General features: G+C 43.3%; 9 non-coding genes across 9 annotated transcripts; all 9 read left to right on the top strand.

Annotated features, from left to right (window-relative positions):
- Nucleotides 1-95: 95 nt before the first annotated feature.
- Nucleotides 96-177, top strand: trnastop-uca (transfer RNA opal suppressor (anticodon UCA)). Its single transcript has one exon. It is a non-coding gene; the product is annotated as a tRNA-Sec (tRNA).
- A 664-nt stretch (nucleotides 178-841) lies between these two features.
- trnas-uga (transfer RNA serine (anticodon UGA)) lies at nucleotides 842-923 on the top strand. The gene has a single exon. It is a non-coding gene; the product is annotated as a tRNA-Ser (tRNA).
- Nucleotides 924-1133: 210 nt separating this feature from the next.
- Nucleotides 1134-1215, top strand: trnas-cga (transfer RNA serine (anticodon CGA)). Its single transcript has one exon. It is a non-coding gene; the product is annotated as a tRNA-Ser (tRNA).
- Nucleotides 1216-1887: 672 nt separating this feature from the next.
- trnas-cga (transfer RNA serine (anticodon CGA)) lies at nucleotides 1888-1969 on the top strand. Its single transcript has one exon. It is a non-coding gene; the product is annotated as a tRNA-Ser (tRNA).
- Nucleotides 1970-2179: 210 nt separating this feature from the next.
- Nucleotides 2180-2261, top strand: trnas-uga (transfer RNA serine (anticodon UGA)). The gene has a single exon. It is a non-coding gene; the product is annotated as a tRNA-Ser (tRNA).
- Nucleotides 2262-2481: 220 nt separating this feature from the next.
- trnas-cga (transfer RNA serine (anticodon CGA)) lies at nucleotides 2482-2563 on the top strand. Its single transcript has one exon. It is a non-coding gene; the product is annotated as a tRNA-Ser (tRNA).
- Nucleotides 2564-3235: 672 nt separating this feature from the next.
- On the top strand, nucleotides 3236-3317 carry trnas-uga (transfer RNA serine (anticodon UGA)). The gene has a single exon. It is a non-coding gene; the product is annotated as a tRNA-Ser (tRNA).
- Nucleotides 3318-3527: 210 nt separating this feature from the next.
- trnas-cga (transfer RNA serine (anticodon CGA)) lies at nucleotides 3528-3609 on the top strand. Its single transcript has one exon. It is a non-coding gene; the product is annotated as a tRNA-Ser (tRNA).
- A 670-nt stretch (nucleotides 3610-4279) lies between these two features.
- Nucleotides 4280-4361, top strand: trnastop-uca (transfer RNA opal suppressor (anticodon UCA)). Its single transcript has one exon. It is a non-coding gene; the product is annotated as a tRNA-Sec (tRNA).
- Nucleotides 4362-5000: the final 639 nt, after the last annotated feature.

Below are 5000 nucleotides of genomic sequence, written 5' to 3'. Positions count from 1 at the left end.
AAATAGGCTCTTCAGTAGATAGTCTAGTCTTTACAGAAGTGAAATGGACAGAATGAGATAGCCGACTGGTTAAGGCCTGGTAGTTAATGTAGAGAGCTGCGATGGCCGAGTGCTTAAGGCGTTGGACTTCAAAACCAATGGGGTCTCCCTGCGCAGGTTCGAACCCTGCTCGCAGCGTTATGACAAACCAGTCCTCATTCTGAACATATCCTTGGTGGCTTGATATGGATAGTCTCTTTAATGCATTGACTTGTCCAGTGATTCAAGTGCTCAGAATACTTTTGTGTGAGCTTATTCAGAAAGAGGTGGTTAAGGCGTGATTTGGCACAATAATATCAATATGTCGTGCAATCAAGTTTACCATTTTGCACCAATGATGTCTGTTTCCAAATCCCAATTACTTTACCTGAATTCCAACAGCTGCAACGGCCGAGTTTTTCAGACGTTGGACCTGAATTTCAATGGGGTCTCCCCACACATGTTTTAACCTTGCTCGAAGCGTATATAGCCCACTTGTGCTTTCTCCTCATCACTTTCCTTTGAATCCCACAGCCGCAATGGCCAAGTGTTTAAAGCGTTGCAAATGAAATCCATTGTTTTCTCCCCGTACAGTTTTTAAAGCTGCTCGCATCGCATTGACAAACCAGTCTATATTTGTAACATGTGACTTGATATGGATAATGTGCTGAATGCATGGACTTCTTTGATTCAAGTGCTCAGAATATATATTCCTTGACAAACTGTTCAAATAGGCTCTTCAGTAGATAGTCTAGTCTTTACAGAAGTAAAATGGACAGAATGAGATAGCCGACTGGTTAAGGCCTGGTAGTTAATATAGCGAGCTGCGATGGACGAGAGGTTAAGGCGTTGGACTTGAAATCCAATGGGGTCTCCCTGCGCAGGTTTGAACCCTGCTCGCAGCACTTTGACGGACCAGTTTTAATTTTTAACATATAATTGGGCCTTGATATGGATAATGTGTGGACTAGTCCTTTGAATCAAGTGCTCAGAATGTATCTTCCATGACAAACATTTCAAGTCGGTACTTCAGCAGCGATGATCTGGACGTTTTAGAGTTAAAATGGACAGAACGAGATAGCGGACTGGTTAGGGCGTGCTAGGTAACAGAGCAAGCTGTGATGGCCGAGAGGTTAAGGCGTTGGACTCGAAATCCAATGGGGTCTCCCCGCGCAGGTTCGAACCCTGCTCGCAGCGTTATGACAAACCAGTCCTCATTCTGAACATATCCTTGGTGACTTGATATGGATAGTCTCTTTAATGCATGGACTTGTCCAGTGATTCAAGTGCTCAGAATACTTTTGTCTTTGTGTGAGCTTATTCAGAAAGCTGTGATGGCCGAGTGGTTTAGGCATAATTTGGCACAATAAGATCAATTAAGTTTACCATTTTGCACCAATGATGTCTGTTTCCAAATCCCAATTACTTTACTTGAATTCCAACAGCTGCAACGGCCTAGTTTTTCAGACGTTGGACCTGAATTTCAATGGGGTCTCCCCACACATGTTTTAACCTTGCTCGAAGCGTATATAGCCCACTTGTGCTTTCTCCTCATCACTTTCCTTTGATTCCCACAGCCGCAATGACCAAGTGTTTTAAGAGTTGGAAATGAAATCCATTGTTTTCTCCCCGTACAGTTTTTAAAGCTGCTCACAGCGCATTGACAAACCAGTCTATATTTGTAACATGTGACTTGATATGGATAATGTGCTGAATGCATGGACTTGTCCTTTGATTCAAGTGCTCAGAATATATGTTCCTTGACAAACAGTTCAAATAGGCTCTTCAGTAGATAGTCTAGTCTTCACAGAAGTAAAATGGACAGAATGAGATAGCCGACTGGTTAAGGCCTGGTAGTTAATATAGAGAGCTGCGATGGCCGAGTGGATAAGGCGTTGGACTCGAAATCCAATGTGGTCTCCCTGCGCAGGTTTGAACCCTGCGCGCAGCGCTTTGACGAACCAGTTTTAATTTTTAACATATAATTGGGCCTTGATATGGATAATGTGTGGACTAGTCCTTTGAATCAAGTGCTCAGAATGTATCTTCCATGACAAACATTTCAAGTCGGTACTTCAGCAGCGATGATCTGGACGTTTTAGAGTTAAAATGGACAGAACGAGATAGCGGACTGGTTAGGGCGTGCTAGGTAACAGAGCAAGCTGTGATGGCCGAGAGGTTAAGGTGTTGGACTTGAAATCCAATGGGGTCTCCCCGCGCAGTTTCGAACCCTGCTCGCAGCGTTATGACAAACCAGTCCTCATTCTGAACGTATCCTTGGTGACTTGATATGGATAGTCTCTTTAATGCATGGACTAGTCCTTTGATTCAAGTGCTCAGAATGTATCTTCCATGACAAACATTTCAAGTCGGTACTTCAGCAGCGATGATCTGGATGTTTTAGAGTTAAAATGGACAGAACGAGATAGCGGACTGGTTAGGGCGTGGTAGGTAACAGAGCAAGCTGTGATGGCCGAGAGGTTAAGGCGTTGGACTCGAAATCCAATGGGGTCTCCCCGCGCAGGTTCGAACCCTGCTCGCAGCATTATGACAAACCAGTCCTCATTCTGAACATATCCTTGGTGGCTTGATATGGATAGTCTCTTTAATGCATGGACTTGTCCAGTGATTCAAGTGCTCAGAATGCTTTTGTCTTTGTGTGAGCTTATTCAGAATGCTGTGATGACCGAGTGGTTAAGGCATAATTTGGTACAATAAGATCAATCAAGTTTACCATTTTGCACCAATGATGTCTGTTTCCAAATCCCAATTACTTTACCTGAATTCCAACAGCTGCAACGGCCGAGTTTTTCAGACGTTGGACCTGAATTTCAATGGGGTCTTCCCACACATGTTTTAACCTTGCTCGAAGCGTATATAGCCCACTTGTGCTTTCTCCTCATCACTTTCCTTTGAATCCCACAGCCGCAATGGCCAAGTGTTTTAAGCGTTGGAAATGAAATCCATTGTTTTCTCCCCGTACAGTTTTTAAAGCTGCTCGCATCGCATTGACAAACCAGTCTATATTTGTAACATGTGACTTGATATGGATAATGTGCTGAATGCATGGACTTGTCCTTTGATTCAAGTGCTCAGAATATATATTCCTTGACAAACTCTTCAAATAGGCTCTTCAGTAGATAGTCTAGTCTTTACCAAAGTAAAATGGACAGAATGAGATAGCCGAATGTTTAAGGCCTGGTAGTTAATATAGCGAGCTGCGATGGCCGAGTGGTTAAGGCGTTGGACTTGAAATCCAATGGGGTCTCCCTGCGCAGGTTCGAACCCTGCTCGCAGCGCATTGAAGAAACAGTTTTAATTTTTAACATATAATTGGGCCTTGATATGGATAATGTGTGGACTAGTCCTTTGAATCAAGTGCTCAGAATGTATCTTCCATGACAAACATTTCAAGTCGGTACTTCAGCAGCGATGATCTGGACGTTTTAGAGTTAAAATGGACAGAACGAGATAGCGGACTGGTTAGGGCGTGGTAGGTAACAGAGCAAGCTGTGATGGCCGAGAGGTTAAGGCGTTGGACTCGAAATCCAATGGGGTCTCCCCGCGCAGGTTCGAACCCTGCTCGCAGCGTTATGACAAACCAGTCCTCATTCTGAACATATCCTTGGTGATTTGATATGGATAGTCTCTTTAATGCATGGACTTGTCCAGTGATTCAAGTGCTCAGAATACTTTTGTCTTTGTGTGAGCTTATTCAGAAAGCTGTGATGGCCGAGTGGTTTAGGCGTAATTTGGCACAATAAGATCAATCAAGTTTACCATTTTGCACCAATGATGTCTGTTTCCAAATCCCAATTACTTTACCTGAATTCCAACAGCTGCAACGGCCATGTTTTTCAGACGTTGGACCTGAATTTCAATGGGGTCTCCCAACACATGTTTTAATCTTGCTCGAAGCGTATATAGCCCACTTGTGCTTTCTCCTCATCACTTTCCTTTGAATCCCACAGCTGCAATGGCCAAGTGTTTTAAGCGTTGCAAATGAAATCCATTGTTTTCTCCCCGTACAGTTTTTAAAGCTGCTCGCAGCGCACTGACAAACCAGTCTATATTTGTAACATGTGACTTGATATGGATAATGTGCTGAATGCATGGACTTGTCCTTTGATTCAAGTGCTCAGAATATATTCCTTGACAAACTGTTCAAATAGGCTCTTCAGTAGATAGTCTAGTCTTTACAGAAGTAAAATGGACAGAATGAGATAGCCGACTGGTTAAGGCCTGGTAGTTAATGTAGAGAGCTGCGATGGCCGAGTGCTTAAGGCGTTGGAGTTCAAAACAAGTGGGGTCTCCCTGCGCAGGTTCGAACCCTGCTCGCAGCGTTATGACAAACCAGTCCTCATTCTGAACATATCCTTGGTGGCTTGATATGGATAGTCTCTTTAATGCATTGACTTGTCCAGTGATTCAAGTGCTCAGAATACTTTTGTGTGAGCTTATTCAGAAAGCGGTGGTTAAGGCGTGATTTGGCACAATAAGATCAATATGTCGTGCAATCAAGTTTACCATTTTGCACCAATGATGTCTGTTTCCAAATCCCAATTACTTTACCTGAATTCCAACAGCTGCAACGGCCGAGTTTTTCAGACGTTGGACCTGAATTTCAATGGGGTCTCCCCACACATGTTTTAACCTTGCTCGAAGCGTATATAGCCCACTTGTGCTTTCTCCTCATCACTTTCCTTTGATTCCCACAGCCGCAATGAGCAAGTGGTTTAAGAGTTGGAAATTAAATCCATTGTGTTCTCCCCGTACAGTTTTTAAAGCTGCTCGCAGCGCATTGACAAACCAGTCTATATTTGTAACATGTGACTTGATATGGATAATGTGCTAAATGCATGGACTTGTCCTTTGATTCAAGTGCTCAGAATATATATTCCTTGACAAACAGTTCAAATAGGCTCTTTAGTAGATAGTCTAGTCTTTACCAAAGTAAAATGGACAGAATGAGGTAGCCGACT

Source organism: Salmo trutta, chromosome 31, assembly GCF_901001165.1.
Source record: "Salmo trutta chromosome 31, fSalTru1.1, whole genome shotgun sequence".
Taxonomy (NCBI): domain Eukaryota; kingdom Metazoa; phylum Chordata; class Actinopteri; order Salmoniformes; family Salmonidae; genus Salmo; species Salmo trutta.
Note: the sequence above shows the minus strand (reverse complement) of the source record. Positions and strands in the feature narration are given on the sequence as shown.